General features: G+C 44.5%; 1 protein-coding gene across 3 annotated transcripts in view; it reads right to left on the reverse strand.

The window, feature by feature from the left end:
• LOC141110604 (uncharacterized) overlaps positions 1-22,834 on the reverse strand; it is a 36,801-nt gene that overhangs the window by 4,933 nt on the left and 9,034 nt on the right. The gene's annotated exons all lie outside the window — the stretch shown is intronic.

The raw sequence follows: 22,834 nt of genomic DNA on the forward strand, positions 1-22,834 counted from the left end.
CAGGTCCTTCTTTATGGAGACTTATACATGCAATACATGCATTTATTATTTTTTTCACAAACTTAGTTCCTAAATAGTCCTTTTTTTTTTTTTAGAGGTCTTTAGTTGAAATAAGGACAAATAAAGAGGGGCAGAAGGCTTTGGTTCCCTTTAAATGGGGGACAGTTGGCAGCTGCGGCTCACACTAGTGTCTTATGCTATGCAGTGTGGTCTGAGCTAAAAACGCATGTAACACCCGGCATCTAGTCTCATGTCTTGTACTGTTAATATTTTGGTAAAGCTGTGTGCATTAGTTTAGATAGACATGATGTATACTAAATATCAGTCCCTGTTGAGTGGCTGCTATCGCAGTGATGTCCCGGTTCCAGCTGACTCCTCCCATGGGCCAATGTAGAGCAAGAGGATGATCATGTGACCTGTTTTTCTTTCAAATTTTTTAGGTAGGAAGCCTCAGTTAAATGTGCCTATCGGAAAGTTTGACCATTCCTCCAGAAGCGAATTTGTGTAGTCAGGCATGGATGTGGACGAGAAGGCCTGGCCCGCAGTCTCCGCTCTATTTCATCCCAAAGGTGTTATATTGGGTTGGGGTCAGGACTCTGTGCAGGCCAGTCAAGTTCCTCCACCCTAAATCCGCTCATCCATGTCTTTATGGACCTTGCTTTGTGCACTGGTCCAAATCATTTGTTGGAGGGGGATTATGGTGTGGGGCTATTTTTTAGGGGTTGTGCTTGGCCCCTTAGTTCCAGTGAAGGGAACTCCTAAGGCAGGGGTCAACAACCTTTTTCAACTCAAGGGCCAGATTCAATGTATGGGAATGCATGGAGATCTGCATTCACCTGCTAATAAATGAAGATAATAATCTTGACCCCTTTACCTAACACAGCCCCCGTACCTCTGGACCCCTTTACATTTCACAGCCCCCCTACATATTACATAGCCCCCGTACCTCTGGACCCCTTTACATTAAACAGCCCCCCTGCATATTACACAGCCCCCTGCACATCACACAGCCCCCCTGCATATTACACAGCCCCCCCCCATGTTATGCCTTAAAATTGCACATACTCATGGAATAGCGACAAACGACGGTACTTAAAAATTATCTCCATAGGCGACAATTTAAAAATTTCTACAGGTTACCAGCTTAGAGTTACAGAGGAGGTCTAGTGCTAGAATTATTGCTCTTGCTCTAATGATTGTGGCGGTACCTCACGTGTTGTTTGAACACTGTTTACATTTGCGGTCGCGACTTACGTATGCGTTCGCTTCTGCGCATGAGCACGGAGGAATGGGGCACTTTGAAAAAAATGAAAACTTTTTTTTACACTGTCCCTTTAAAGAAAATTTCTGATCACTTTTATTGCTGTCAGAAGGAATGTAAATATCCCTTGTTCCAGAAATAGGCAGTGAAAGGTACTCTTTATGGAGGGATCTGGGGTCTATGAGACCCCAAATCCCTCCTTTGCACTTAAAAGCATTCAAAGCGCCAAGTAGGTTGCCGACCCCTGTCTTAAGGCGTCAGCATACCAAGACATTTTGGACAATTTCATGCTCCCAACATTGTGGGAACAGTTTGGGGATGGCCTCTTCCTGTTCTACCATGACTGCGCACCAATGCACAAAGTAAGGTCCATAAAGACATGGATGATCGAGTTTGGGGTGGAGGAACTTGACTGACCTGCACAGAGACCTGACATCAACCTGATAGAACACCTTTGAGATGAATTAGAGCGGAGACTATGAGCCAGGCCTTCTCGTCCAACATCAGTGCCTGACCTCACAAATGCGCTTCTGGAAAATTGGTCAAACATTCCCATAGACCAGTGGTTCTCAACTCCAGTCCACTGCCATAGACACACTCCTAAACCTTGTGGACAGCCTTCCCAGAAGAGTTGAAGCTGTTATAGCTGCAAAGGGTGGGCCAACTCAATATTGAACCCTACGGACTAAGACTGGGATGCCATTAAAGTTCATGTGCGTGTAAAGGCAGGTGTCCCAATACTTTTGGTAATATAGTATATATTGTGGCAGAATGAAGTTCTGCTTTAAGGAATAGAGTGGTGTCACTTCAACACCCAGAAATGTCATGAGCTCTGCACTCTCCACCTCCTCTCCTCAGCATGTTCCCTCTCAGCTCCTGTGTATGCAATTGGCTCCTATTGCTACCCCTCCCTCTCAAAGCTTAACCGCTTGCCATCCAGCGCATGCCGATGTACGTCGGCACAATGGCACTGGCAGGAAAAAGGGCGTAGGGGTATGTCCCTTTTAAGAAGCGGTGTTGCGAGCGTGTGCGTGCCGCTGCGGTCTCCGTGACCGCGGGTCCCGCGGACTCGTTGTCCGCCGTGTGCCCGCGATCGTGTCACGGATAGGAAGAACGGGGAGATGCTTTTGCAAACAAAGCAGTGACAGGACAGAGATCACTGCTCTCTGTCATCGAGAGCAGTGATCACTGTCCTGTGTGTTGAAGTCCAGCCCCCTCACAGTTAGAGTCACTCCCTAGGACACACGTAACCCCTTCACTGCCCCCTAGTGGTTAACTCCTTCACTGCCAGTCACATTTACACAGTAATCAATGCATTTTTATAGCACTGATCGCTGTATAAATGATACTGGTCCCAAAATAGTGTCAAAATGTCCAATGTGTCCGCCATAATGTTGCAGTCCCGATAAAAATCGCAGATCGCCGCCATTACTAATAAAAAAAAAAAAATAAATAATAAAAATGCCACAAAACTATCCCCTATTTTGTAGACGCTATAAAGTTTGCGCAAACCAATCAATATACGCTTATTGCGATTTTTTTTTAACCAAAAATATGTAGAAGAATACATATCGGGCTAAAGTGAGGAAAAAAATGTTTTTTTTTTATATATTTTTGGGGGATATTTATTATAGCAAAAAGTAAAAAATATTGCTTTTTTTTCAAAAATGTCGCTCTTTTTTGTTTATAGCACAAAAAATAAAAACTGCAGAGGCGATCAAATACCACCAAAAGAAAGCTCTATTTGTGGGAAAAAAAGCTTGTTAATTTTGTTTGGGTGCAATGTCGCACCACCGCGCAGTTGTCAGTTAAAGCGACGCAGTGCCGAATCGCAAAAAGTGCTCTGATCAGGAAGGGGGTAAATTCTTCCGGGGCTGAAGTGGTTAAGGGCTGCTCTACAAGGGGCGACAAGAAGCTGATATTAAAAAACTGATTCAGGTACTTTTGCTAGTTGTGAAAAGTAGTATGCAAGCTAGTGTGACAACATAGGAGCACTATTGAAAGACAGGGAAGGAGCGTTGTCACCCTACAACAGGAAGTGCTTGCACAAGGTCCTCTATGGCAGGAACACTGTTGTTTATTATTTTATTGAAAGCTACAAATGGAAAAAAAATTTGAAAACTGTTTTGGAAATGACAATAACACGGTAAAGCTTATGTCAGGTTTTAGTGATTGGATTTACATATACTACCTAGACTGAATATTCACATCTATTCATAAGCCTAATAGCGATGTGCTCTTATGTTTAATTCTTCTTTTGAAACATGTCGATTTAGTCGTTGTGCTAATTAAAACCCTTCCTTTTTTAGATGTCTTCATCAGTGATTGGATAAAAGTAGAAAGGGACTTTAATTGGAGTAAAAAAATGGAATAAAACGGGATCCTTTTCCATGGAATCCACCAGAGAGAGAACTACAGGTTGCGGTCTACTGAGCTTTAGCCCTTGTTCACACTGCCGCGGCTTCAAAGTCGCGCGACTTTGAATCCGACATCCCTGCGCAACTTAAGTCATGTTGAAGTCGCACCAAAAGTAGTGCAGGAACCTTTTTCTTGACTTGAATCGCACTGATTAGAGCAGTTCTATTGCCGTCAATGGGACGCGACTTATTATGCGACTTTGAATTCTCAAGTCGCATGACAAGTCGCGGCAGTGTGAACTGGGGCTAACCGGGGAACAAAAACTTTAGCAAACCTAATTACTTGCACGGGGGACAAAAGAAAAAGAAGAACGAAAAACGACAGCAACTGTAACCAATACAACACAAAACTGTAAAGCCACAACATAACCACAATGAATGTAGATGAGGCACTGGCCGGCACGGATGTAGACAGTGATTTCGCACATACGTATAGTGAGGGGCTCCAAGGTTATGACTGTGGAGGATAAAAATGTTTTTGTTTTTTCAGAAACCTAATAAGTTCTATCTTGGGTCCTGCAGCTCATGGGCTTTGTAGAGCTATGGTGGGATAAAGTCTCCATTCCTAGGTCCACATCTTTCCTCGTAGCCAGACCTTACTAATATGCCGCGTACACACAAGCGGACTTTACGGCAGACTTTGCCCGGCGGACGGGATTTCGTTGGACAATTCGATCGTGTGTGGGCTCCAGCGAACTTTGTTTTCTCAAAAGTTGGACGGACTTAGATTTGAAACATGTTTCAAATCTATCTGACGGACTCGAGTCCGGTCGAAAAGTCCGCTCGTCTGTATGCTAGTTCGACGGACAAAAAGCCACGCTAGGGCAGCTATTGGCTACTGGCTATGGACTTCCTTGTTTTAGTCCGGTCGTACGTCATCACGTACGAATTCGACGGACTTTGGTGGATTGTGTGTAGGCAAGTCCGTTCATTCGGAAAGTCCATCATAAAGTCCGTCGAAAAGTCCGCTGGGCAAAGTCTGCCGTAAAGTCCGCTCGTGTGTACGCGGTATTAGTCTCAGCTGGCCACAGGTCTTGATATTTGCTAATGCTAGAGGCTTTCTCTCTCTCTGAGTGGGAACAGAACACTAAAAAAGATACAAGTGATCCCTATTTGTTTTTGGAACCCCATTAGGGGGGCACCTTGTTAGTCAGGAGATGATATGAGTTTATTTAGTAGTTCAGACGAGCAGATGTTTTGTTTGTATGACGTTTTGGACTTGCTGTATAAAGCCCTTCTACATTTGTTTGCTGTCTTGCTAAACAAAATTGCAGGACAAACCATGCTGGACTGTTCCTGGTTTAGCACTGTATCAGTTCAGCCTGCCCCCACCTTATTAAATAGTTTTTATATACAGTTGTGCTCATAAGTTTACATACCCTGGCAGAATTTATGATTTCTTGGCCATTTTTCAGAGAATATGAAAGATAACACAAAAACATTTCTTTCACTCATGGTTAGTGTTTGGCTGAAGCCATTTATTATCAATCAACTGTGTTTACTCTTTTTAAATCATAATCACAACAGAAACTACCCAAATGACCCTGATTAAAAGTTTCCCTACCCCAGTTCCTAATACCATGTATTGCCCCCTTTAACATCAATGACAGCTTGAAGTCTTTTGTGGTATTTGTGGATTAAGCTTTTTATCTTCTCAGATGATAAAGCTGACCAGTTCTCTTGGCAAAAAGCCTCCAGTTCCTGTAAATTCTTGGGCTGTCTTGCATGAACGGCACGTTTGAGATCTCCCCAGAGTGGCTCAATGATATTGAGGTCAGGAGACTGAGATGGCCACTCCAGAACCTTCACTTTATTGTGCTGTTGTCAATGACAGGTCAACTTGGCCTTGTGTTTTGGATCATTGTAATGTTGGAATGTCCAAGTACATCCCGTGCGCAGTTTCCTGGCTGATGAATGCAAATGTTCCTCCAGTATTTTTTGATAACATTTGCCAACAATTTTGACCAAATTTCCTGTGCCTTTGTAGCTCACACATCCCCAAAACATCAGCGATCCACCTCCGTATCTTTCATCATAGGCCTTGTTGACTCCTCTCCAAATGTAGTGTTTATGGTTGTGGCCAAAAATCTCAATTTTGGTCTCATCACTTTGTGGCATTTGTGTAGTAAGGCCCCTTTCACACTGGGGCGGTAGGGGGCGTCGGCGGTAAAACAGCAATATTTTTAGCGCTGTTTTACCACGGTATTCGGCCGCTAGCGGTGCAGTTTTAACCCCCCCGCTGGCGGCCGAAAAAGGGTTAAAACCACTCGTATAGCGCGGCTATAATCATATATTGATTTCAATGGGCAGGAGCGGTTTAGGAGCGGTGAATACACCGCTCTTTCACCGCTCCAAAGATGCGGCTGACAGGAGATTTTTTCTTCTCCTGCCAGCGCACCGCTTCAGTGTGAAAGCCCTCGGGCTGAACAAACAGCGGAGGCTGTTTTGGGGCGGTTTGCAGGCGGTATTTTTAGCGCAATATGCCTGCAAACCGCCCCAGTGTGAAAGGGGCCTAATGGTTTTCTTCTGACGACTCGACCATGCAGCCCATCTTTCTTCAAGTGCCTCCTTATTGTGCATCTTAAAACAGCCACACAACATGTTTTCGGAGAGTCCTGTATTTCACCTGAAGTTATTTGTGGGTTTTGCTTTGCGTCCCAAACAATTTTCCTGCCAATTGTGGCTTAAATTTTAGTTGGTCTACCAGACCGTGGTTTGGTTTCAACAGAACCCCTCATTTTCCACTTCTTGATTAGAGTTTGAACACTGCTGATTGGCATTCTCAATTCCTTGGATATCATTTTATATCCCTTTACAGTTCAACTACCTTTTCCCGCAGATCCTTTGACATTTCTTTTGCTTTACACGTGACTCAGAATCCAGAAACATCATGCAGCACTGGATGAAAGATGCAAGGGTCTGTCAGGAGTCCAGAAACTCATTGACCTTTTATACACACACAGTAATTACAAGAAAACAGATCACAGATGAGGATGGTTACCTTTAATAATCATTCAAACCCCTTTGTGTTAACTTTTGTGCATGTTATCAGGCCAAAATCACCAGGGTATGTAAACTTTTGATCAGGGTCATTTAGGTAGTTTCCGTTGCCATTATGATTGAAAAAGAGTAAACACAGTTGATTGATAATAAATGGCAGTAACCATGAGTGAAAGAAATGTTTTTGTGTTATCATTCATAATCTCTGAAAAATGGGCAAGAAATCATAAATTCTGCCAGGGTATGTAAACTTATGAGCAGAACTGTATATCCATTGAAAACTACTATCCACGGAGTATCTGCTCCAATGTACTGCATCAAAGTAATTTCAGTAGATAAACAGAAAGTAAGCAATAGAAGCACTCGATCTTCAGCAGGAGTATGTGTCCAAACAAAAGGTGTTTATTTTGTCTAATGTTTTGATTGATTTCAATGCGTCTCAAGACCCATAAGTGCCTATATATACACTACATTGTCAAGAGTATGGCACCTGCCTTTGCACCCATATGAACTTTAATGGCATCCCTGTCTTAGTCCGTAGGGTTCAATATTGTGCTGGCCCACCCTTTGCAGCTATAACAGCTTCAACTCTCCTGGGAAGACTGCGAACCAGGCCTTCTCATCCAACATCGGTGCCTGACCTCACAAATGCGCTTCTGGAAGAATGGTCAAACATTCCCATAGACACACTCCTAAACCTTGTGGACAGCCTTCCCAGAAAAGTTGAAGCTCTTATAGCTGCAAAGGGTGGGCCAACTCAATATTGAACCCTACGGACTAAATATAGTGTGTATGTGTGTGTATATATATATATATATAAGCAGTCTGCAAGCTCATTGCACTGAAAATGACCAAACAAACCTGCCCCAACTCAAAAGCTGCTTAGAAGGTCCATATCCACAGCCAATTTCCAGCCAAGAAAAGTTTTTTCAAGATTTCCACTACAGGGAATTGCCATATGTATGGTCCCCCCAACGCCCCCGACATTCTAGGTTGGCAGGTATATATTCAGTGAGGGGCATAACTATAGCGATAGCAACCAAGGCAGTTGCTAAAGGGCCTAAAGCCAAGGGGGCTCCTATTGGAGTCTGAAAAGAGTTTGTAAAAAATGTAATAAAATAGCCCTGGCTTTAAAGTAAAGGACTACTTTCTCTACATTGATCAACCCTCCAGTCAGATTATTTCTAGCCATCAGACATGGAAGTAAGGCCAGTCCTAGACAGAGCACATTTATTTCCTGCAACCATGGATTGCAGGAAAGAAATTAGCTTGATTCCCCCATCAACACAGGCAATGTTGACAGTGGAATCTCTCCCGCGGAGCCATTGTCTCCCCCCCTCCCCGGTGTGTGTAGGGGGGCAGGGGAAGCTGCCCCTGCCAGGAGAACACAGTGTTCATAGGTGTGCACAGCCTATTGCATTAGGGTGTGCACCCCAAAGCTCAAACATAGTTCCTTGTATGTGACGGTGTCAGCAGAGCAATGGACGGTGTCAGTAGGACAGAGACTGGTGTCAGTAGGGAAGTGGACAGTGTCAGAAAGTTTTTTTACTTTTATGATTTTTTTACACATTTTTTTAGGAGCCACAGGGTGATTAGGGTGTGCCCAGGCACACCTGGCACACCCTGTGCGCCTGTCTATGACAGTGATTATTGCTAACAGCTGTAATAGCTGATAGTGATAATCACATTTAAAATCTGGCAGGCTGGGGGGGCGTGTCTGGATCTGAGCAGCGGGGGATGTGTTGGAGAGAAGCTCCGGGAATCCTTGTCACAATCCTTCACCATCTGTGCATCCAGTGGTCCGGTGAGCATTGCAAGCTCCCCAGACCGTTCCTCTTTGCCCTCTGCCTTGGCCTGGGCCAGATATTGAGAGGATTTGCTGTCACGGCAACCATAGTGTACACCTCCCCGCGGCTGCCGCCATCTTCAAGGCCCTGGTCCCGCCAACGCGTCCTGAGCCTCTGCCATCCTTACGCCCGAAGTGGGGGGACTCACAGCCTCATCTCTCCCTCTCACACCCCTACCTCCCTGCAGCAGTATGGAAGCCAATCGGCCGCACCAGCCTCTTTATCCAGCCGCGGCCTATTGGGGCCTAGTGACGACCGCCATCTTGCCAGCCTCAGCTTCATCAGTCTGCCCAAGCCACACGCACCCTGGGCCCCTGAAACACTAACTGCACTGCCTCATCCATCTCCCCATCTCCCTGCAGTGAAGTAGGGAGTTGTAGTGCCACTGCTCAGTGTTTTGGGGCCTAGTGACGGCAGCCATCATGGTACTCCCACTTCTCTCCTCAGTGCTGCTGCAGACCCAGGCTGCTTTCCTTTTTAAAGACCCCTCCCTGTGGTGTATCCAGGGCAGATGTCCTCAAAGAAAAAGACCTCCAAGGCCGCTAAGACACATCCTCGGCATTGTAACCACTTCCTTCACTGCAGGCAGACCCCAGCTTGCTTGGGAGGCTTCAGGCCTTGCTGGCTGAAATGGAAATTTCAGCCACAAGGTGGCGGATGCGTCAGCCCCCTGCCACAGGATAGCACAAGCATCATCCTTGCCGTGATTGAACAGAGCAGAACCTCCCTGCTGGTACGCATAGATCACCTTGCTGAAGAGTGCATCCTCATATGGAATGACCTGGACAAAATAAGGGAGAGAATGGCTGAGACGGAGTCCAGAATATCCGCTACCAAAGATCTTACTGCCACCCATGTCACCTCCATTGCTGAGTTGCAACGCACAGTGCAGATCCTGGTTTCAAAATCGGATGACGCGGAAAACAGGCTGAGGCGCAATAATGTGCGAGTCCCTGGCCTGTCTGAGGGAGATGAAGGGGATCATGCAGCAGAATTTGCAGAGGAATTCTTTAAAAACCTGCTGGGACTCACAGATTTCCACTCCACTTATGTGGTTGAAAGAGCCCATCGGGTGCCCACAGGCCGAGTGATTCCTGGAAATCCACCTAGACCCTTTTTAGTCCGGTATCTAAATTACCATGACAAGGATAGGAACCTTTCTGAAGCTCACTGACATACAGCCCTCAAATACGGCAATACCTCTGTTCTCCTCTTCCCTGATTTCTCAGCCGAGCTGCAGAGGAAGAGAAAAACCTTCAATGATGTCCGTAAACGGCTCTGAGATAAAGGTATTAAGTATGGCATGCTTTATCCCAGTCGCCTCCGGGTCCAGAGTGATGGAATGGTCCGATTCTTTGACAATCCAGCGGATACTGATGACTGGCTGACCACTTTGAGATATGGATCTCCCACTTAAACTGATGCACAGATTCTCTACATCCTCACTTGTTTTATTCTTCCAATTTTGCTGCAAGTACTGGAGTTGCCTCACGAGTAACTCTAAGTTAGTTTTGCACATTTCCTCACGGTTTGTTCCCGAAGAGATCACCTGAAGTTGTTGACCTGCTATTCTCCACTCACCTGGAGGGACCTTATAATAGTCAAAGTTTAAGTAGAGTTTAGGGTATCAAACTGACTGGATATTTTGTTGGGGTTCCAGCTAGTAGGGGGTTCTGAACATGTTTGGGGGATAAAACTGACCTAGTTTTTTTGTTGGGGTACTCTATGGTCAGTAGGGAGTTTAATATGCTTTACATCCACTGAATGATTGGTTCTTTTACTATGCTATAATGGTACTCATTTTCTTCAGAACTTTGCTTTCTCTCTCAGATCTCAAATGGGATGAATCCCCTCATCTATGTGTCATCCGGTTACTTTACTATATGTCCAAGATGGCTACGGAACTAAAACTGATATCTTGGAATATTCGTGGACTAAATGACAAGATTAAAAGACATTAGATGTTCAAGTACCTAAATCATCACAAACCGCATATTTTGTTCCTACAGGAGGCGCATCTCCAGGGCAACAAAATTCTTGCCCTCCGAAGGCCCTGGGTGCAGCAGTCGTTTCATGCAACTTACTCTAGCTATGCAAAGGGAGTGGCTATATTACTGGCCAAGTCCCTTGCATATAAGGTTATTCAGTTGGTGACTAACCAGGAGGGTTGGTATATTATTCTCTTGCTGGAAATTAAGGCAATTGTGTATGCTCTGGTCAATGTATATGTTCCTCCTCCTTTCAACCAGCGGGTCTTGTACAAGGTATACAAAAAATTGGCCACACTACAATTCTCCAGGCTCTATTTAGCAGGAGACTTCAATTCCACTTTAGACCCATCTTTAGACTCGTCTAACCTCAATAGAGTTTATACACCTGATTTACTCCACTGGGCACAGGCCTTTAACTATACTGAAATTTGGAGATGGAAACACCAAAATAATAGGGCCTACTCCTCTCCCTCCACTACTCATAAATCGGGATCCAGGATCAACCTGGTCCTTGGCAACACCTGTGATTTGGCGGCGCTGGGGGAGGTCTCGTATCTACCTGCGGGCCTATCTGACCATGCCCCTCTGGAGGATTAAGTTGGTGTTGTTGGAGAACAGGAGTGAGAAATGCTGGCGTCTAGCAGCTAAGTGGTTGCAGGACCCTACGGTTGAGGAAATGGTTTCCACTAAAATACAGCAATACTGGAACCACTGCCTGTATACATGAAAAACTAGCCATGTATGCGGACGATCTCATTCTATTCTTGAAAGACCCAGGTCTTTCCCTTCAAGCAGCTCTAGGCATCCTCTACGGTTTCACTGACTGCTCAGGACTCAAAGTCAACTGGGACAAAGCCCAAATATTGCCGATTGACACTGTGGCAAAATCTTTACAAGACCCTAATCTCCCCTTAATATGGACCAACAAAATTAAATACCTGGGTATCTACATTGAACCTAGCTTCGTTGATACAAAATATGAAAGCTAAACTAAAAGCATGGGCTTAGCTTCCCCTTTCCCTGATTGGGCGAATCAATGTATTCAAGATGAAGCTCTTGCCTGCTTTTCTCTATGTTCTTAGACATTCCCCTGTGTGGACACCCAGGAAGGTGTTCCGCTTAATAAATACTACCCTGCTTGCTTTTCCTCGGGGCACAGGCCAGCCGAGATTTAAGTTGGCGGTGTTGCAAAGACCTTGGAAGGAGGGGGGCTTGGCTTGTCTCGACCTACATAAATAGTTCTTGGCAGCCCAGTTGTCGCACGCACACAATTGTTTAGTTTCTGATGAGTCCAACGCAGCAGTGGTTCTGGAGGTAGCATGTTTGGGCTCCTATGAGGCATTGTGGAACTTAATCTATCGTGGACCCTCTGCACCTTTTCACCTGACAGTGGCTATGCGAACTGTCCTGAGGGCGTGGTCAGCGTCTCTCTCTCTGTGCCCCATGCCTTCTGGACATATCTCACCACATACTCCCCTTTGGTTTAAACCGTCACTGTCGGAGTTTATGTCAATTCTGGATCCCAATATCTGGGCACTTAACGGTATTAAATATGTGGATCAGATTTGTACCGGGGGTCGATTGCAGACCTTTGATGGATTGAAACAGAAATACAAACTGCCTAACTCATATTTGTTTAGGTTCTTGCAGCTTAGGCATGCTTTTAGTACTCAATTTGAAAACTCTCAAGTGGCTTTTTATACTTCGTCTCTGGAAGACTTACTCAGAGACGGATTTGTAACCAAGCCTCTGTCCAACATATACAAAGAATTGTCACCTAATATACACACGGGACTCAAAACTCTTAAGGCCAAGTCAGTGGAGGACTTCCCTGACATGGATACGGAGGACTGAGAAGATGCGTGGGAATGCTCCTTCACACAATTGGTTTTGGCAAGAGACAGACCAATACAGTTTAAGATCATGCATAGAGTGTATTACACACCCTCACATCTACATAAAATATACCTGTCTGTCCCAGCTTCGTGCTGGAAGTGTGTTGCTCGGTTGGCAGGTTTTATTCAAGTATTTTGGACCTGTCCTCAAATAAAACATTTTTGGAGGGAGGTAACTACAGTTATTTGCACTGTCACCACCATCCAGATACCGCTGACGATGGAGGTGTGCCTGATGGGTCTTGTCAACCCTCTGGCTCATAGTCTAGCAGTCAGAACCCTCCTGGGATTATTAGTCCATTTTTGCATTCAAGGCCATTGTACTTCGGTGGAAATCTTCTGCTACACCATCTGTCAATCTCTGGAAATGGTTAATTAACTCTGCCCTCCCGTTGTATAAGGTCACTTACTTGTCTAGAGGATGTGCTAAGAAATTTCACAAAATGTGGGACATATGGGTGGAATCCCCGTCTACAAATGTAGACTCTTTAGATGACTAGTAAATATCCCGTACAATAATTCAACCATTCCTAGTTAACGGAACTTTGAATCCTTGCTACACAGAAATTTTCTGGGTAACTAAAGCCTGAGAGAGGATCTATCTTTATAGTGAGCTAGGCTCTGAAGTTGGAAAAACATGTGTGTTCCAAACTGCATAGGTGGTCCGAACGTACCAAGTTTTTATTGTTGTGTTTTAGTTTTTTCTTTTTTTTTGGCTTTGTTTTAGTTATGTCTGCTGTTTGTATGGTCAAGCCTGGATATGCCCAATAGGCTCTATTCTGTACCTTAAATGAAATGCTGCAATGAAAAGAATTTTCAAAAACAAAAATCTGGCAGGCTGGTTGTACCCAAGTTGATCGGTCGATCAACTTGGGTACATTCAGCCTCCCCAAGTATGGTTTGAATCTCGGGCAGATCCTGCTGAACCGGCCAAGATTTGAACCATCTATAACCGGCTTAAAGGAGTTGTAAACCCTCAGACCTCTTTCACACTGGGGCCGCGCGTTTGAGTGGCGCTTTAGCGATGTTTAAGCGGTACTTTTCGGTCGCTAACAGGGCGCTTTTTACTCCAAACAAGAGGTTAAAAACTCCCGTGTTGCGGCGCTTCCTAAGCACTTTTCAGGTGCTTCAGAAGCGCTGCCCATTCATTCCAATGGGCAGAGCATTTTGAGAGCACTAAATACAGCTCTCCCTAACTGCCCCAAAGATGTTGCTTGCAGGACTTTTCGGAAACGTCCCACAAGCGCACCGCCCCAGTGTGCAAAGTCACACTTGAATGATTGGGAGGCGGTTTTCAGGCGCTTAGCAGAGGCTATTTCCAGTGCTAAAGCGCCTGAAAACCGCCCCAGTGTGAAAAGGGGACTCAAGGTTTTTCACATTAAAGGCTAAGTTCACCTTTTTGTTTTTCTAAATTCCAGCTCCCCTATGCACCAATATAGCATTTATGTACATTTTGGCTAGATAGGTGTTTCCTCCTATTATTCAGATTTGGTAAATCTAAAGGAGATTGTACAACCAGATTGTATAGTGTATGGCCACCTTTTTATACCTAAAATTACTAGTTGCACTTTCAGTGCCTTTAATTGCTAACAGCACACCAAACACAGAAGCAAACACACATTTTGCCATGTGAAAAAAACGAGTGACAAATTCTGTAAAAAGCACAGTAAAAAACACGCAACCCACAAAACGCCAGCATGTCCCATAAGCCACATATAGCAAATCCCATTTAAATCAACGGCTGCCCTATGCACGTTACAGGAAAAACGAGCCACAAAACGTTCGCTCCCACTATGCTAGATGTAAATGGGGCCTGAAAGTAAAATTGGTGAGATAACACAAGAAAAATGTGGCTCCATTCACATCTGTACGTTTCCTTGCATTTCATAAATGCGCTGCACCAAAAATCGCAGTAAAACCCCACCAAGCTCCACTCTAAGAAAAAGTTCTGAAGCTTCTTTGGGAAAATTGCTGCATGTAGGGCAGCCCATTCAGGTGGATGGGCTGCCCTATGTGTGATGAGTGAAAATGCTAAAAAACACCTCCCCACTTTGCTAAAAAAACCAAAAACGCATGTGGGAGTTCCCGCTATGCAGAGATGTGAACAGGGCTTGACAGCTGAGTGTTTCTGTCCACCCCCTCCTATGTACTTGCATAAAGATGGCCATACACTATGCAATCTGATTGTATATTGTGTATTTTGTGAGAAGGGGGATCACTGATTGATTGCATCTCATTTAAAAAAAACGTGCAGCTAGGAGTGGGTGGGTGGATGATGCACCTACAGTCTGTAAGGACGTAAGACAGAATCAATAGATATGTTTGGAATCGTGGATGCAGGACAGTAAGGTACGTGTCTGTAGATTTTATGGAAAGCTTTGATATTTTTGCAAAAAAAAGTATATGAATGCTATATTGGTACATTTGAAATTTAGAAAAAAAAAAAAAGGTGAACTTAGTCTTTAATGCATTAGGGTGAAAAACCTTCTGTGTTGCAGCTGTCCCAGGGAGCCTCCCTTTTTCTTACCTGAACCTGATCGTTCCAGCGACAAGAACAAACCCAGCGGCTCCAGCCGCTGTCTCGGGTCCTCATTGGATAGATTGATAGCAGCGGGAGCCATTGGCTCCCTCTGCTGTCAATCCAATCCAGTGACCCTGGGGGCGGGGCCGAGTCCTGCTGTCTGTGTCAATGAACGCAGCAGCCGGACTCGGGAGCGCGCCCGCACGGGAGCCCCCATGGGAAGCGTCTCTCCGTGGGGGCACCTGATGAAGAGGAGGAGCCAGGGGCGCCGCTGGGGGACCCCAGAAAAGGAGGATCGGGCCGCTCTGTGCAAAACCCTTGCACAGAGCAGGTAAGTATAACATGTTTGTTATTTTACAAAACAAAACAAAAAGAAAACCCTTTACAATCACTTTAAGGCATGTGCAAGGTGTGCCATCAGACTGGCCACCAATGTTAAAGTATCTGGGCTTTACCATTGCAGAGCAAAGCAACATGTTTCCTTTATTCCTTTAGGAGGGGGTGGACAGAAACACTCAGCTGTGAAGCCCTGTTCACATCTCTGCATAGCGGGAACTCCCACATGCGTTTTTGATGTTTTTAGCAAGGTGGGGGGGGCGTTTTGGAGAATTTTCACTCATCACACATAGGGCAGCCCATTCCCCCTCAGCTCACCCCATCAATCTCCTTACACATCACTGATCTACTAACAGACATATCAGCCTGGATGTCAAACCACTTCCTCAAACTGAATCTAAAACTGAGCTCTTAATATTTCCTCCCCCATGTGCCCCCTCCCCTGACTTCTCTGTCAAGATCAATGGCACATCTATCAGTCCTTCCCCACATGCCAGGGTGCTAGGGGTAACCTTAGACTCTGAACTGTCCTTCCAGGTCCACATCCAATCCCTGTCCAAATCATGCCGCCTCCGCAACATTTCCAGAATACGCCCCTTTTTAACTAATGACACCACCAAGCTTCTAATTCACTCCCTGGTTATCTCTCGCCTCGACTACGGCAACTCCTTCCTCATTGGATTACCTTTACATAGACTATCCCCCCTTCAGTCCATAATGAATCCCGCTGCAAGACTCATCCACCTTACCAACCATTCAGTGTCCTCCACCCCTCTCTGCCAATCCCTCCAGTGGCTTCCACTCACCCAATGAATAAAATTCAAAGTACTAACAATAATTTACAAAGCCATCCATAACTCTGCCCCCAGCTACATCACTAACCTAGTCTCCAAATACCAACCAAGCCGCTCTCTTCGGTCCTCCCAGGACCTCCTGCTCTCTAGCTTCCTTGTCACCTCCTCCCATGCTCGCCTCCAGGATTTTTCCAGAGCTTCTCCCATCCTTTGGAACTCCCTACCCCTATCTGTCCGACTTAGGGTTGCCACCTGTTCGGGATTCACCCAGACAGTTTGGGTTTGGAATGCTGCGTCCGGGGTTTCAGACTGTCTGAGACCCGGACACATTATTCAGACTGGACTAAGTCTCCCCCATTCTCTCTCCTGCCTCTAAGTGAGTGTGCTAAGGTAAATCAGGGTTCTCAGAGCACTCATTACATCCGAGCTCCCCCTTACATCAGAGTCCTCTTTGTACACCAGAGCATCTCTTATGTTAGAGTCCCTAGAGTTCTCCCTTACATCAGCGTCTGCAGAGTCCCTCCTTACAGTGAAAGGGAACTCTGCAAGTTCAGATGTAAAGGGGAAACTCTGTGGACTCTGATGTAAAGGGGGAACTCTGTGGATTATGATGTAAAGGGGATGTCTGTGGACTATGATGTAAAAGGGGAACTCTGTGGACTCTGATGTAAAGAGGGAACTCTGTGGACTCTGATGTAAAGAGGGAACTCTGTGGACTCTGATGTAAAGAGGGAACTCTGTGGACGCTGATGTAAAGGGGGACTCTTGTGATTAACTTCATATGATTAGAAATATTATTTAAACATAGCAACATTTATGCATAGTTTATCTATGCATACTATGAAAAAAAATTGCTGTGCGACGCTGAAGTTTTCGGGTTTGACTTGTAGAAAAGGTGGCAACCCTAGTCCGACTGTCCCCTAATCTATCCATCTTTAGACGATCCCTGAAGACCCTTCTCTTCAAAGAAGCCTATCCTGCTTCTAACTAACACTGTTTCACTTCCTCCATCAGCTCACCCCCCCCCCCCACAGCTATTACCTTTTGTATCAATTGACCCTTCCTTTTTAGATTTTAAGCTCTAACGAGCAGGGCCCTCTGATTCCTCTTGTACCAAATTGTAATGTAACTGTAATGTCTGCCTTCATGTTGTAAAGCGCTGCGCAAACTGTTGGCACTATATAAATCCTGTATAATAATATAATAATAATATTCTCCCCTCTCCAGCATAGTTCCCAACTGTCCCTGATTTGGAGCAATGTCCCTCTGTCCCTCATTCCTCCTCATTTGTCCCTCATTTTGGTCTGATCTATATAGTTGTATATAAAATGCACTTTTTATCTATCAAAAAATGTTTTCCAGTGCCAAACCTTTCATCTGATTTCTAAATGGCTGCATTTGTAAATTCCAAAAGCCAATATAAAGGAATAGTAGTGGTAAAAAAAAGCACTTGTGGGTTTAACTAATCTTGTTTTTTTTGTACAATTCTCCTTTAAGGGGGTGTGGCAAGGGGTGTGTCCTATGCCTGCATACTTTTGCTGATAGGTGTCCCTCATTCCCATCTCAAAAAGTTGGGAGGTATGCTCTCCAGCAGTACATGTTCACCTTTCTTTCACTCTTCACCTCTCCATTAAGATGTCAACAGCAAAGGAAATACCAGTATTTCCAGGTATCAGGCAACATATGACTTAGCTCCTTGCACACGGGCCTGGGGAGAGAGGTGCAGCATTCAGTCTTCCGGGAGGCAGTCTGTCAAAGTCTATGGCATGCTACTGCTGGAGGGGGCTGAATGCTGTACCGTTTAGGGTACTGAGCATTCAGGGACAGGATTTCCTGAACGCAGGTCTTCTTCGCTTCTGGTTAATTAGAGGATTTATTGATGCAAAAGTAGGAAGCGGGAATTGCTGCAATTTAAGCTTTTGGCTTCCTGTAGTTTAACACTGTTCAGAATAGTACATCTCTGTCTTGTCGTGCATGAAGTGACTGTAGCCATATTAGTGCACTTGCAACAAGAACAACTGAGTACAAAAGTTTTAGCAGAATGTTATGTAACACAATCACTGAAAAAAAAAATGCAAAAAAGAAAACACAAACTACTAATTCACATTCTACTTTTGTATTAGTACTGCTTGGACCTTGAAGAAGGGGACATACTGTACACTGAAAGCTTTTCCTGAAAATTTGGATGTTCGTGCAAATAAAAAAAGTATCACGGACAGGACTCAATTGTTCTTGCCTTGTCATGCAAGTTTTTTCAGGGAATTTCCATTTTATTTATGATCTTTCGGTGAGCCCTTTGATATACATTCTTCAAAACATGCCATCATATAGTCCCATTGCAAGAGGCTACAGTTGTACTATATAGATGCGTATTGTACAGAAGATACTTAAAAAGATCATTTGATCTTTAGATATTGAGTACTTGCCAAAGAAGAGATCAGGTGACGTATGTCTTGGCAAAAATAGATAAAAATGATATTCAGTACATCTCTGCAATAGATACACATTTTCCCATGTTTTGTCTCTATAAAATACACGTTGATCCTGCCCTAAATCTACTGATCTTCTTACACGAAGAAAGTAGAAAATCCGCCATCCACTTGACTGATGATAAAATAGTTCAAGCTTTACTCAAAAGGTACCCTGTTTCCCTGAAAATAAGACCTAGCGTGATTGTCGGTGATGGCTGCAATATAAGCCCTACCCCCCAAATAAGCCCTAGTTAAAGTCCTTGTAGGTCTTATTTTCAGGGTAGGGCTTATTTTCGGGGAAACAGGGTAGGGCTTATTTGGGGGGTAGGGCTTATATTGCAGCCATCACTGACAATCACGCTAGGTCTTATTTTCGGGGAAACAGGGTATCCATCATATTAAAAAAAAAAAAAAATTGACGCATTTCTGCCCCAACCTTAGTGCCTTAGTCATAATGACTAAAGCCCTAAGGTTGGGCAAAAACACGTAAATTTTTTTATAGGAGGGATAGTTTTATGTCTTGATGGATATTGGATAAAGCTTGAACTATTTTATCATCAGTCAAGTGGATATCGGATTTTCTATGTTTGTCTAAGGCAGTGTATCTCAACCTTTTTTGAGGCAAAGCACCCTTTAAAATTATGGACAGTCTCGAGGCACCCTTCAAAATTATGAACTGTCCTGGGGCACCCCATTCTAAAATTTAAAAACTATTCTAATAGTCTAACATAATTCAGCAACATCAAAACATGCAGGACACCCAACGTTAGAGGTGTTTTATTCTTCCAAAGCAAATACACTTTTGTAAACTGGCAATGACTAGTATTCCAATGTTTCTCTTCAACCTTAGTTTTTCTCCATCACTTAGCCAATGAGACCCCAAAGCTGATACAGAGAGGCAAGGGAGGGTCAAACAAGGATGATATGCAGGCAACTGACATCCGCCTTATCAACTGATGATGTCATTGGTCATTAGGAGGTTGGCAGCTAGAAGGTTATAATGCTGTACAATGAAAACCTGTGGCTTTGTGCAACTAAAAGGAAGGTTTCATCCACCAACCAGCTTGTATACAATTTTGGGGCAATTTTTAAGCACTTTGCCAAATCACCCTCTGAAGAAACCTCAAGGCCCCCTGGTTGAAAAAGGTTGATTTACAGTACAGTATGTACAGCGTATATCCTGGCATAGACTACTGCACCTGTCCCAATGGGTACTGAGTTCAGGGGCTGCAGCACCACAAAGTTTTTTGTTTTTTTTAATTGATCTTTTTACATCCTGTAGTAAATTGACAATGCTGCCTCTACTGCACAAAATACCCAAGCAATATTTTCAGTCATGCCCAATTCTCTGCTGTTGGACTACAGAACAACTTTTTCTCTTCGTAGCATAAGGGGATGTGTTCTGTAGTCCGGTCAGTAGTTAAAAAATATATTACCAGCACACCGTGGATCATCAGAATTAATTAGTAAATGTTTATTTAAGAGGGTCACATCACAACGATATAGTTTAATGCTTTGGGGCCACCCAGGATCTCTTTGTCAGGCTTGTGATCATATGCCTGACGAAGGGGACCTGCGTGGCCACAAAACGCTGTGATGTGACCTTCACAAATAAATGCTTCAATGTTAATTTTGACAATCTATGTTGTACTGGCGATATATACTTTGATTTATGGTGTCATCAGTCTCCAGCTGGTATCTACTACAGCACCCGCTTACTACGCGCTCCAGGAACATGTGGTAGGTAGCAGACAAATGTTCTAAATGTTTTACAGGACAATTTCATGGGTCAGATGGTAGACGCACCAACTAGAAACAAAGCTTTACTGGATCTACTGATTACCAACAATACAGACCTGTGGAAATGTGGAAATACGGGGCAATTTAGGAAACAGCGATCACAGGTCAATTGGCTTCAGTATAAATCACACAAATAGGAAACATAAGAGGAATACAAAGACAATGAATTTCAAAAGAGCCAACTTTCCTAAACTACGATTCTTGCTAGAAGATATAAAGTGGGATAAAATCTTAGGAGCAAAGTACACGGAGGAGAGGTGGGTATGCTTTAAGAGCATATTAAATAAGGGCATTAGCCAGTGCATTCCAGTTGGGGGGCTTTGGTGAGATATCAGGGGTCTTAACAGACCCCTGATATCTCCCCCTTGAGACAGAGAAAGAGACCGAGGATAGAGATTCCCCAGTTCCTTTCTCTGCAGCCTCAGCTGCACTGAGAATGAATGGAGAGAAGACAGCGGCTCCTCTCCATTCATAAACTGAGACATCGTAATCACAGGAGATTACAATGTTTCAGTTATGTGAATGGACAGAGTCAGCTGACTCTGTCTATTCACACAGCGGAGAGGGACAGCACAACGGAGGGGGACAGCGGAGATGGACAGCAGAACGGAGGGGGACAGAGGAAGTAAGAGGAACAGCGGAACGGAGGGGGACAGAGGAACGGAGGGGGACAGCGGAGGGGGACAGAGGAATGGAGGGGGACAATGGAGGGGGACAGAGGAATTGAGGGGGACAACGGAGGGGGACAGAGGAACGGAGGGGGACAGCGGAAGGGGACAGAGGAATGGAGGGGGCATGGAGGATGAGGTGACAGTCAGCGGTGATCGCGTGTGGGGGAGTTACAAGCACCAATCACCGCTGTATGTCACAAAGCAGCTGAAAGCCGCGGGGGGAGAAGCTTGTAACTCCCCCACGCGCCAATCACCGCTGACTGTACAGGTATCAGCAGAAGCATCGGGAGCATTTGCCCGAGTACAAGTACTTGGGCAAATGCTCGGTATCGGTGCCGATACCGATACTAGTATCGGTATCGGGACAACCCTAATTAATAAGTCACCGGGACCAGATGGCTTGCACCCGAGGGTACTTAGGGAACTCAGTAAAGTAATTACCAGACCATTGTTCCTAATTTTTACGAACAGTCTACTGACTGGAATGGTACCAGCTGATTGGAGAAAAGCCAATGTAGCACCAATATTCAAAAAAGGGCCAAGATACATCCCTGGGAATTACAGACCAGTTAGCCTAACATCAATAGTATGCAAGCTCTTGGAGGCGATGATAAGGGATTATATACAAGATTTTAGTAATGATAACGGTATCATTAGCAGTAATCAGCATGGATTCATGAAGAATCATTCTTGCCAAACCAATCTATTAACCTTCTATGAGTAAGTGAGCTGCCATCTAGATAAAGGAAGGCCCTTAGACGTGGTGTATCTGGATTTTGCAAAAGCATTTGGTACAGTTCCCCATAAACATTTACTGTACAAACTAAGGTCTGTCGGCATGGACCATAGGGTGAGTATATGGATTGAAAACTGGCTACAAGGGCAAGTGCAGAGGGTAGTGATAAATGGGGAGTACTCGGAATGATCCAGGGTGGAAAGTGGGGTCCCTCAGGGTTCTGTCCTGGGACCAATCCTATTTAATTTATTCATAAACAACCTGGAGGATGGTATAAACAGCTCAATCTCAGTATTTGCGGACGATACTAAGCTAAGCAGGGCAATAACTTCTTCGCAGGATGTGGACACGTTGCAAGAAGATCTGAACAAATTAATGGGGTGGACAACTACATGGCAAATGAGGTTTAATGTAGAAAAATGTAAAATAATACATTTGGGTGGCAAAAATATGAATGCAATCTACTCACTAGGGGGAGAATCTCTGGGGAAATCTAGGATGGAAAAGGACCTGGGGGTCCTAGTAGATGATAGGCTCAGCAATGGCATGCAATGCCAAGCTGCTGCTAACAAAGCAAACAGAATATTGGCATACATTAAAAAGGGGATTAACTCCAGAGATAATGCAATAATTCTCCCACTCTACAAGACTTTGGTCCGGCCGCACCTAGAGTATGCTGTCCAGTTCTGGGCACCAGTCCTCAGGAATGATGTACTGGAAATGGAGCGAGTACAAAGAAGGGCAACAAAGCTAATAAAGGGTCTATTAGTTATGAAGAAAGGTTGCGAGCACTGAACTTATTCTCTCTGGAGAAGAGACACTTGAGAGTGGATATAATTTCAATGTACAAATACCATACTGGTCACCCCACAATAGGGATAAAACTTTTTCGTGGAAAGGAGTTTAATGAGACATGTGGCCACTCATTAAAATTAGAAGAAAAGAGGTTTAACCTTAAACTGCGTAGAGGGTTCTTTACTGTAAGAGCGGCAAGGATGTGGAATTCCCTTCCACAGGCGGTGGTTTCAGCGGGGGGCATCGATGGTTTAAAAAAACTATTAGATAAGCACCTGAACAATCACAACATACAGGGA

This window comes from Aquarana catesbeiana, linkage group LG10 (assembly GCF_042186555.1).
Source record: "Aquarana catesbeiana isolate 2022-GZ linkage group LG10, ASM4218655v1, whole genome shotgun sequence".
Lineage (NCBI taxonomy): Eukaryota > Metazoa > Chordata > Amphibia > Anura > Ranidae > Aquarana > Aquarana catesbeiana.